The sequence below is a fragment of the Coffea arabica genome, chromosome 4c, assembly GCF_036785885.1.
Source record: "Coffea arabica cultivar ET-39 chromosome 4c, Coffea Arabica ET-39 HiFi, whole genome shotgun sequence".
Taxonomy (NCBI): domain Eukaryota; kingdom Viridiplantae; phylum Streptophyta; class Magnoliopsida; order Gentianales; family Rubiaceae; genus Coffea; species Coffea arabica.
In genome coordinates, this window is record NC_092316.1 from 31,275,885 (window position 1) to 31,288,590 (window position 12,706).

Genomic DNA, 12,706 nt, shown 5'->3' on the forward strand with positions numbered 1-12,706 from the left:
TTAGCACAACTAGGTCAAAAATGCAGAATACCACAACCTGAACCGTAATTGCAGGTTTACAAATCACACAAAACTGTAATTAGTCTATTTCAGTCTACACAAGTCCAAATGCATTGATTCCAAAGGCATATGATAGCTAAGACATCCAGCTACATTTCATCAGAAGACACCAACAACAAAATCCGCTTCTCAGCTAATCCAGTAAGTAAACAGGCCGAGTTCCTTTTTTTCGTCTCTCTTTATGCTCGAAATCGTCCTGTCAAGGCGGATGCTAGAAAGCCCTCCCAGGGCGCTTAGTCCCCTGGGGATTGGTCTGCACTCATGGCCCCTTTGCATTCTATATGAACCCAGTTTACCTTTGTAGTATGATACTATTCGACGCTTAGGAATTTCGTTCCCGGACTCACTGAGTGAGAACTGCCCGGTTTTGGGGGTTTCTGCCTTGTTATCAAAAAGGGAGTTGGGTAAAGCAAAAACCCATTCCAGTCAAAATGGCCAATTACAAGTGCAGTTTTCGCATTCTGATCAACCCAGAACAGCACCAGTAAAATTGACATATCTCACTCTACACTAATCCAAATGACCTGAAATTTTGCAGACACTTCAAACTCATCAATACCTACAACTTTCATGTTTTGAGCAAAGTCCAATTCGGCCTCTAACCCTATGATCCAAAACCGGACAGAATTAGGGGTTTATGAACCGTAACTTTTCATTTTTCAATCCAAACCCAAAATTGGTTGCAATTATCACTAATTCACACCTACTAGAGTCTTTCCCCCTCATCATCAACCATCATAGATGACCACAACATCACATTCATATTAAACCAGAAAATTCACCAATAAAATAAAAACTTCACTAAATCACTTCAAATCAAGAAATAAACCACAAAAGGCTTCATTATCACTACCATTAGGCACAATTTAAGCATCATTAGGTGTAGGAGGAAGTTTAGCATCACTTACCAAGTAAACAAGAGAGAGGAAGTTGTAGACCACCTTAGCTCTCCAAGAAAACTTCACTAAAGCACTCACTAGCACCAAATGGTAGGATTTTATGGAGTAGAATCTAATCTAGGCAATTGTTTTTGGAAGATTGAACCAAATGGAAGCTAAAATGGTGAAGTATTTCTTTCTTCTTTGCCCAAGGGAGAGCCGGCCATGGAGGAGAAAGAAAATGGTGAATTTTGGTGATTTTTGAAGATATTTAACAACTTGGTCAAAATGTCAAAAAGCATGAATAGTTGTCATAAGTCCTAGCCAATGTAGTGATGACACTTGTCACCTCTTAAATGCAATCTTATCTTTCTTTTCCTCCCACATCAATCATTTCTCACACTCTACTTATCTCTTAACGCCCGATAAATTTAACACAGTATCCGAAACTTAACCTTATTGGCCGAATTTTTCCGAACTTTTCACACTAGTGGGTCCCACGTCCGTTATTTATCCTTAATTTTTCAAAAACTCTACAATACTAGAAAAATCATCTAAAAACTATAATTACTCATAAAATCCACCAAAAAATATTCCTAAGCCAGAAAATGCAGAAAACATGCAATTAAGGGGAAATAAACCCTAGGAAAAAAAATAGGGAAATACGGGTTCTCACAACCGTAGATTCCACTCCACTTTACACCACTTCCTTCCACCGATCACCCCCTTACCGGGCCTGAACACCTCACAGTAACAAAAGGTAATACTCGAGTATACCATAGGGTCGAGGAGTTAACACTCCACTCGACTAACAGTGATCCCAAGGTTCGTTATCGATTCGCCCAAGCCCTTGCCGACTCGACTCGAATAATGACCTAAAGGAATGAGCTCAGATTTCACAGTAATAATAAGGCATAGCCCCAGCCAATGTCACATGATACTCATATAAGTGCACAGTTTGATAGTAATAGCAACACAGACAAGGGATCAAGAGTAATAAAGTACACTCTCGTCCTGTTCACGTCATTTAAGTTCACATAACACGTATACACAATCCTTTAAACAGTAAATCATATAATGGTACAATCACCAAGGTAATCAAGCAAATTCACACATTTGCTTCAGGCGTAGGCCCCGGATCACCGGTACGACCTAAAACAAGCAAGAAAAGCACGATTGAGACTCGTATACGAGTCAAATCATTAACATTAAACTATTAGTATAATATACCAAAAGTGAAATGGGGTGACAATAGTGTGGAACGTGACTAACTCCAAAATCCTTCCATTTCTACTCAAATCCCTCTCAATTCAAGGTTACCCACCTTCCTTATCAATTGGGCAGCACTTCCCCTTAAATTTTTACATTTCCAACCTAACAACCAACATCCAAACAAACACAAGTACAAGTGAAATCCCTAGGCTATTCCATTCATCTCATTAGGATCACAATACCCTTAAATCTCCATCAATTGGAAGTGTAAGAGCCAACCATAGTAAAGCCCCAATTGTAACCCTAAAATTTGAAATTTGCTCACATAAGCTGAAATTTCCTATAACCAACCATCATTAACGTATAAATGCTCCCATCAACTCACTATAATATCATCATTCCATAGCCAACCATACCATACCATATAAAACAGAAATATTCCCAATAAATAAACAAATTGACCAAACCCATCAATAATTCATGAAATACTCCATAAAATTGCATCTTTAACTACTAACACCTACTAATTTCGCATTATAACCAACAAAGAGACAATTCTTAACCACTCACCTTACAAACACAAGAGATAAGGTGGCTTAGATTCTTTCCCTTCCAAACAACTCCGCCAAGCACTTAAATCTTTCCTAGCAAGTAGGTTTTATGGAGAAATTTGGGAGATTATTGGTTGAATTCCAAGATTTGAGCAAGGGGATGAAGCAAAAGTTGAAGAACTCTCTTTCTTTTCTCTCCACTGTTGGCCACCAAGATGAAGAAAATAAGGATGATTTTTGGGTCAAAATTAAGTTTAGGAAAGGTAGGGAAGACTAGTCAAATTCCAACTTCCAACAGAAATGTAACATATGGCCTTTTCAAGCTTATCTCACTTCTTTGTCTTGTAATGCTTACTTAAACTAGCTAACCTCTATTAGCTCATAATACCATATATTATTGTGACATCCCCATCTCACCCTAAGGCGAACCAAAGGGTTCGGCGGACCGCCTGCCCATCTCTCGCCAGGACTATTGAGCAGTTAAATGAAATCGAAAACATTCAGGAAGGTAATAGTGCGCTCAAACGATTCAAAGTCGCCAAATGGTAAAATGAAAATCGAAACCACAATGAATAGTGGTTGCCACATCACCATCCAACTAGGAGCCAAACAAATACAGATATGGCAATATAACTCGAGAAAACATTCCCAATCCAAATAGGATACATGAACAGGGTAAATAGTTTTATACACATATGTTTGTAGTTCACGAAACAAAAAGAAGATAATTAGATCAAAATACATTTAGGGTTTTCCAACTATTGAGGAGTTTTACAAAAATATATTAAAACTAGCTCGACTCGGGCTTCAAAACATCTTAGCCTCAAAAGTGGTTCCCTGTAAGGAAAACAAAGATAACGGGAAGGGGTGAGCTTACGCTCAATGAGGTACCAAAATAATAGCAAGTAAGAAAAGTGGAACTTCATATTCAATTAGTCACATATGCGAATCAAATAAAGAAGTGAACAAACACCATAGACAGAAAGGATACAGGTGGCTCTCTGTGACAGCCCCGCCTTCCCCTAAGGTGAACCAAAGGGTTCGGCGGACCGCCTGCCCAGCTCTCGCCAGAACTACAGAGTGGAATCACACAAATCCTATATTACGCGCGATAGGACCCAAAAAAAATTGAACGATTGAAGACCGCCAAGCTTAAAAGTAACTTACCAAAATCACATGGGGAAAACACTTTCATATATACATGTCGCTAGGTTTACAAATCAAAGGGAACTAGTGAAACGAAATACATTTAGAGTTTGCTCACTCTCGAGGAGCTATACAAAAAGAGCAAAAAAATATCTAACTAGCTCAACTCGCTTCTCAAAATCATGATTTTCAAAAGAGGTTCCAATAAGGAAAACAAAGATAACGAGGAGGGGGTGAGCTTACGCCCAATGAGGTACCAAACATGTAGCAGAAAAATCATGGCATTTCACGTTATACAAATCAGATACACATGCCCGCTATAAAGTAAGACAGGTAACCACAAGGACTCAAATAGGAAGGATACAGGTGGCTCTCAGGAGCCAGCTTTCCAGCGCAGTACTTGATCCAAGCCGGTTGACTCTCCGTCAACGTATATAGAACCAATGTGTCCATAGACCCCACTTTACACCAAATTTCGTCCACCAAACACCCCTTTACCAGGCCCGTTCACCTCAACAGAAACAGAAATGGTAATACTCGAGTATACCCGGAATCAAGGGTCTCAATACCCAAAGATCCAAAAACAGACTACCGTGGTTCGTTATCTAATCGTCCAGGCCCTTGCCGGCCCGACTCGAGTAACTAGCTACCGGGGTTGAGCTCAGAGGTCACAGAAAGGTCGTTGGATACAAACTTCCAAACGACGTCCGAACAGATACAGATACAGATACAGATACAGATAACAGATAACAGATTCAGATTTTTACCAAAATTGGCATATAAACAGACAAGAGAACGAGTGTGATAAAGTACACTCTCGTCTCAAACAAAATAAAAAGATAGTTCAGACGTTCATATCACAGATTGCATGTTCAGAAACCGAGTTAAACAACAAGTGAGGGGAGTGGTACACTCACCGGTTCAAGTACAGACACTTCAAAAGTTTTCACTTCAGATTGGCTTTAATCGCCAAGAAACCCTAAAATCATCAAAGTAAACCAATTGAAGGTTTCACATCCAAAATCAAGTAAACGGAATGCATAAGTAAAGCTCGACTAGATATCGTATGCTTTCCCAGGTTAAGTACTAATACAGAGTAAAAAGATAACAGTTGGTCCTAGGGTTATAAACAACCCCTAAAACCCTTCATTTGTACTAAGATCAACTCTATTGAAGGAAATCACATAACCCTAAAATTTTGGGCAGCATGCCCTTTGTGTTTACCTATTTTCCCAGCCACTAATGACTTCGTTATTTTCCTCAAATCAGTCCCAACATCTCATACAGAATAATCTCATTTCCAAAGGCCGTTCACTAGGCTTAAAGTCATTCAAGTACAAAATTTAGCGAGGAAAATGACCGGAAAGGAAAGTCAAGCCCTAAAATATTCCAAGAAGCGCAATAAGACTCGATTACAAGTCATAAACCAATGCCAAATACTACCGAAATAGGGTTCCATAAGCATATACAAGCATTAGAGGAAACCAGAAAAATCCAGAAATGGAATTAGCTTTAGCCCTGAAAAAACAGTTTTTGGACCTCATTTTGCGGTAATGGCACCAAAGGCACTACGATTATCAGATGAAGGTACAAGACCCACCGTTTGGAAGCTCAGAGATAGGGCTACAACATTGCAGAAGGTCACTCAACCCAGTTTTGAGTGTAACCAGGTCAAAAATGCAAGACACTACATCAAAATCGTAAAAACAGATGCACAAAACGTATTCTGGTGTAAACATCATAACTCAGCCTACACAAGTCCAAATCCAGAAATTCCAAAGCCACTCAAAAGCTTAGAAACAGGGCTACATTTAATCAGAAGACCTCAACAACCAATTCCAAAGCAATTCCAGCCAAAACAACCAATTACAGGCGCAATTCTTACATTCGGATAAAACCAGGACAGCAAGGGTAATTTCGACTTTTCTCATTCTACACTACTCCAATTGACTTGAAATTTTGTAGGCACCTCTAAAATGTCATCCCTACAACTTTAATGTTTTAAGATAAGGCCAATTCGGCCTCTAACTAGGATCTATAAATTCGGGCAGAATGTTCCCACTCAAACCCTAATTTTCTGAAATTTCTTCCAAACCAGAAATTGGTTGCAATTAACCACTTTTTCTACCTTCTAGAGTCATTATATACCATTTCCAATCATCATAGATAGCCACACAATCATGTTCATATTAAAACAGAAAAATCCCCAAAAATAATAAAACTTCATCACTTCAACCACAAATCAAGAAATAATCCATAATATTGCATCTCATACCACCACTAATCATGATTTAAGCATCAATTAAGGGAGGAGGGTGGTTCTTCACAACTCACCTTAGAAACAAGAGAGAGAGAGAAAGCAATAGGTCCTCCTAGCTTCCCAAATAACTCCACACAACAACTCACAAACTCTAATTGAAGAGGTTTTATGGAGAAATTGCAAGTTTCAATGGTTGGTTTTGATGATTTGGAGCAAACTTGAAGAGTTTTCTTCCTTGTGCTTAGAGTAAGGGAGAGAGAAAGAGAGAAAGAGAGAGCCGACCAAGATGGAGAAGAAAAGAGTGAATTTTTGGTAATTTTTGAGATATTTTAACCAAATGGTAAAAGCATGAATAGTAGTCAAAAGTTGCAACCACTCACAAAGTGACACTTGTCACTTTCATTAATTACTTGCCTAACTTTTTGTCTCTCTCACACCAACCACTTGGTAACCTCTAAATATCTCATAACACCCGGTAAACTAATTCCAGTATTCAAAACTTAACCTAGTTGGTCGAATTTTTCCGAACTTTTTGCACTAGTGGGTCCCACGTCCGATATACGCTCTTATTTTCTCAAAAACTATTCGATACTAGAAAAATCATCTAAAAACTATATTTACTCATAAAAACGTGCAATTAAAAGAAAAATAAAACTTAGTACTTTAAAAAAAATTACGGGCTCTCACACTCTCAGGAGCCAAATTCCCATTTGCTTCACCGAAACTTGATCGAAATAATAGTTGACACTTCGTCAATGTTAAAGAAATAACTAATACCATAGAATCCACTTTCTCCGATTCCTTCCACCTCACATACCCCTACCGGGCCCGAACTCCAATCAGTTCAGAAATGGTAATACTCGAGTATACCGGAATCAAGGGTCTCAATACCCAAAGATCACAAAACAGACTACCGTGGTTCGTTATCTAATCGACCAGGCCCTTGCCAGCCCGACTCGAGTAACTAGCCACAGGTGTTAAGTTCAAAGGTCACAGAAAGGTCGTTGGATACCAGTTTCCAAACGACATCAGAGCAGATACAGATACAGATAACAGATTCAAATTCGCACCAAAATTGGCATATGAACAGACAAGAGAACGAGTGTGATAAAGTACACTCTCGTCTCCCACAAAATAAACAGATAGCTCAAATGTTCATATCACAGATTGCATGTACAGAAACCGAGTTAAACAACAAGTGAGGGGAGTGGTACACTCACCGACTCACCGGTTCAAATACAGACATTTCAAAAGTTTTCACTTCGGATTGGCTTTAATCGCCAAGAAACCCTAAAATCATCAAAGTAAACCAATTGAAGGTTTCACATCCAAAATCGAGTAAACGGAATGCATAAGTAAGGCTCGACTAGATGTCGTATGCTTTCCCAGGTTAAGTACTAATACAGAGTAAAAAGATAACAGTTGGTCCTAGGGTTATAAACAACCCCTAAAACCCTTCATTTGTACTAAGATCAACTCTATTGAAGGAAATCACATAGCCCTAGAATTTTGGGCAGCATGCCCTTTTTGTTTACCTATTTTCCCAACCACTAATGGCTTCATTATTTTCCTCAAATCAGTCCCAACATCTCATACAGAAAAATCTCATTTCCAAAAACCGTTCACTAGGCTTAAGGTCATACAAATACAAAAATCAAGCTAGAAACATTTCCGGAAATGGCATTAAGCTCTAAACCATAAAACAGTTTTTTGACGTCATTTTGCAGTTTTGGCACCATTGGCACTACGATTATCGGATGGAGGTACAAGACCCACCATTTCGAAGCTAAGAGATATGGCTACAATGTTACAGAAGGCCACTCAGTCCAGTTTCTAGTGCAAATAGGTCAAAAATTCAATATACTATACCAGAACCGTAAAAACAGGTTAACAAACCGCATACTGGTTAGATAACCGTAATTCAGGCTACCTAAGTCCAAATCAAGTGATTCCAAAGCCATCCAAAAGCTAAGACATCAGGCTACATTTCTTCAGAATACCTCAACAACCAATTCAGAATTATTCCCAACCAAAATAACCAATTATAGAAGCAATTCTCAAGTTCGGGTAAAAACAGGGCAGCATGGGTATTTCGGTGAATACATTTACGGAGGCCCTTGAGAAGGCTCAACGAATCGAGAATGCAAAGGCACAAGTAAAAGCCTCCCAAACACGGAAAAGAGGTGTAGCTGGTAGTATGAGTGAGGAACCAAGTGAATCTATAGTCCCTTCCAAAATGCAGAAAATAAATTTTTTGTCCTACCCACCATAGACAATAGGGGCGGTAGATAAAAGATCTAATAAAGGGAGCCAAATCGAACCTGAGGAAATTTCTCAAGAAAGCCAAAAGATGGCTTCTCACTTGACTTGTGGCTATTGCGGAAAGGCCAATCATACCGAGAACGATTGTTGGCGGAAAGGGCGGAAGTGCTTGATTTGTGGGAGTGGTGAGCACCAAGTTAGCAACTGTCTGAGGAGACAGTCACGCGGAGGTAGTCTTCCGCAACTGGAGGGAGCTAAAACAAAACAATCAAATGAAAGCGGGAACCGAACTAGTGGGCCAGCAAAAGCTTATGCGTTAGGTACCCAAACAGTTCCGGACTCGTCTGAGGCAAATGAAGGTAAAAATTTCGAGGACGAAATTTCTTTAACGGGGAGAGAGTGTGAGGACCCGTACTTTTCTTAATTGCACGTTTTCTGCATTTTCTTTATTAGAAAATTTTTCTAGATCAATTTTATGAGTAAATATAGTTTTTAAATGATTTTTCTAGTATCGGTTAGTTTTTGAGAAATTAAGAGCGTATATCGGACGTGGGACCCGCTAGTGTGGAAAATTCGGAAAAATTCGGCCAGTTCGGTTAAGTTTTGGATACTGGGTTTAGTTTACCGGGTGTTATGAGATATTTAGAGGTTGCCAAGTGGATTGGTGTAAGAGAGACAAAAAGTTAGGCAAGCAATTAATGAAGAGGACATGTGTCACTTGAGGATTTATTCTTACCTTTTTTACCTTTTGACCACTATTCATGCCTTTACCATTTAAACCAAAATTGACCCAAAATTCTTCTTATTTTGAAGCTCTTGGCCGAATTTCTTGCTAGGAACAAAGGAAAGAAAACTCTCTCAATTTTCAAGCTCCAATCTTGCCCAATCTGTTAGCTTCGAAATGGTATATCTTGTACCTTCATCCGATAATCGTAACGCCAATGGTGCCAAAACCGCAAAATGGTGTCAAAAACTGTTTTTATCCGGAAATGTTTCTAGCTTGATTTTTGTATTTATATTTGTATTTATATGACTTTAAGCCTAGTGCATGGCTTTTAGACATGAGATTATTCTATATGAGATGTTGGGACTGTTTTGAGGAAAATAATGAAGCCATTAATGGCTGGAAAATAGGTAAACGCAAAGGACATGCCGTCCGTTTATCTTCTTGTAATGTGAGCAAGTTAAAGTAATTTTGCGAATGTATTTTGTGACGAATTGGACGTATTTACTGAAAATGTTACCGGCTCTTTCAAAAGGTGGCCGAGGGCTAAATTTGTATTTGAACCTGTATATTTCCGCTTGGCAAATAAAATGATCATTTTACTATTCTAAAACCTAATACCTCTTTGGGTTGCAATTCCAAATGTTTACTTACTGTTTACCAAAATATAGAGGTTGAGCTAGGGTTCTCTCGGCCACAAGTGAATAACTTTTAAGTGAAGTTTTAAGAGTGAAAGTGAGATAGTTTTGCCACCTTTTCATGATTTTCATCAAGGCATAGAGTCTATTGATTTTGAGCTACATAAACGATTCCGGAAACAACACTTCTTAGCTTACCTTATTGGATTTTGATTTGTCGTTGGTTAAAGTGTTTTCTGCCGGAAATTTCATAACCTTTTTGAGTTTGGTTTCGCGGTTGGTTTATGAACCCTAGTAATTCCCGTCCACGGATCCATATGCTCTATTGACACTTTAAAAGTCATTTTATATGTTTACTCGTGAGTAGTCGGGTAATCCTTGATTTCATCCAAATCATGCTAGATGGATTGTAATGTGTTCTTTGTTTACTTTTAGGTTTCATTGGTGATTGAGAAGTGGACGTTATTTTGCGTGTATAGGTAAGTGTTCCCTGTTTGATATGTTTCATGATTTTATGGCTGGTATGAATGATTGATAACATGTTAAATGCTTTCAATGATTGTTAAAACGAGTTTTCTAGGCAAGTGTGTACTTTATCGCACTCGGCCTAAATGATTGTGAAAATTTCAATGATTGAATGATTGAAATGTTATTTGTGCATGAATGTAAGCCTTTTGGCTGAACTGGCCATTGCCCCTTGTTACCGGTCGTCTCGAGCCAAAAGCGGACTCGGTCGGGCGATTAGGGACCTGGGTAAACGTTTTGGTATACTCGAGTATTACCTTGTAGGTTGGTGGAGGTTGGTGGAGCCTGGTGAATGAATGAATGAGGGTTTTACTTATATACAAATGCATTTTCAAATGATTGAAGGTATAAGGGAACGAAGGGAGAATGAATGAACGAATGAATGAACGAATGGCTCCTTGTGAGCACGTATCCTTTTAATGAAGGTGTTTATCGCTTTCTTTTGTATTTGAATTATTGGTAACATGTAATGAGTGCATTGAACTTCTTGTTGCCTATGTGTTCGGAACCTCACTGAGTTTAAAGCTCACCCCTTTAGTTTATTTTCCTTAACAGAGGAAGGCGAGCAAGGACGAGAGCCGGTATAGACTAGCTTCGTCTAGCCCTTGGTTTTCTTGTGTCATGGTTCTCGCCCTAGTGCCTGCCACGGGCTGGTTGTCTGGTGATTGAGAACCTCTGTATATTTGACGGTTGTACTTCCTTCTGAGATATCTATGTATATAAGTTTTGTTTTAAGTTTTGGATCCTCGTTTTGTTTTTTTTCTCTTGTGGTTCTATTTCTGATTTGTGTGAGTGAACGACTGAGTCCCGGCGAGAGCTGGGCAGGCGGTCCGCCAAACCCTTTAGTTCGCCTTAGGGGGAGGTGGGGCTGTCACAAATTCGGCCTCTAATCATGATGAACAGTACCGGGCAGAAAGAGGGAAAATGAAACCCTAATTTTCAAAATTTCTTTCCAAAACAGAAATTTCCTGCAATTAACCACCATTTACACCCACTACCTTCATTTTAGGTCATTTCCAATCATCATACATGGCCACAACATATGAATCATATTAAAATAGAAAAATCCCAAATAAATATAAAACTTCACCAATTTCAACCAAAATCAAGATATAATCCACAAAGTCACATCTTAGGCTACCACATGTTATTAATTAAACATCATTAGATAGAGGAGAAGGGTTTCTTTACTACTCATCTTGGTAACCAAAGAAAAGAGACCACTTAGCACCTTAAGTTTCCAAACAACTCCACTTATCATCTCACAACCACTCACTTAAAGGTTTTTATGGGACAAAAGCAAGATTAAATGGTTGGTTTATTGGATTTGACCAAGATTGAATCAAGAACTTGGAGAGCTTTTGTTTCTTTCTTCCCTGTAGAGAGGTTCGGCCACAAGCTTGGAAAAAATGGAAGATTTTTGGTCAATTTTTGGGTTTATTTAGTAAATGGTAAAAGGATGAATAGTAAGTCAAATGTAGGAATGAATCTCTAAGTGACACATGTCACTTTCATTAATTACTTGCCTAACTTTTTGTCTCTCTCACACCAACCACTTGGTAACCTCTAAATATCTCATAACAACCGATAAATTAAACCCAGTATCCAAATCTTAACCTAGTTGGCCGAATTTTTCCGAACTTTTCGCACTAGCGGGTCCCACGTCCGATATACGCTCTTAATTTCTCAAAAACTAACCGATACTACAAAAATCATCTAAAAATGATATTTACTCATAAACATTGTGTTGAAAAAATTTTGAAAAGAAAATATGGAAAAACGTGCAATTAAAAGAAAATAAAAACCTAGACATTAAGAAAATTACGGGTCCTCACGCTCTCTCCCCCTTAAAGAAATTTCGTCCTTGAAATTTCCTTACCACTAAGATCCTTCAAAGTCTTAATTATGCGGTGGATCATACCTTCTACCTCCTCAGACGAGTCAGGGACTGGATGCTGCTCTAGCGAATAAACCCGAGCTGGTACCTTCGATCCAGTCCCTTCTCCTTTCGTCTGTCCAGGGTTAATCTTGGTTGGTTGCCGAGAATTGGTCTTGGTTGGTGGCAGAATCCGTCTCCACTCGTGCAAGCGAGCTGGACAGTTAGCAATCCGATGTTCGGCGCTTCCACAGCTTAAACATTCCCTTCCTTCTTCCAACAATTTACTTCCGTATGGTTTGGCCCTCCGCAATATCCACAGGGACCACGAGTAGCAGAGACTGATTCCCCCTGTGGAACACCACCTGATACCCCCGGTAGCCGTACTCCCCTGTTTCCCTTTCCACCTTTACGGGTTGTACTCTTGTCCGCTTGTTCTGAGCTGCTCCCAGGAAAGCCCCTTTTCTTGGTTTGGAAGTTTCTAACTTGTAGCCTCACATTTTCAACCCGCTGGGCTTTCTCCACAGTATCACTAAAGGTACTAAGTTGAGCTACCACCAAATCCTTTTGAATC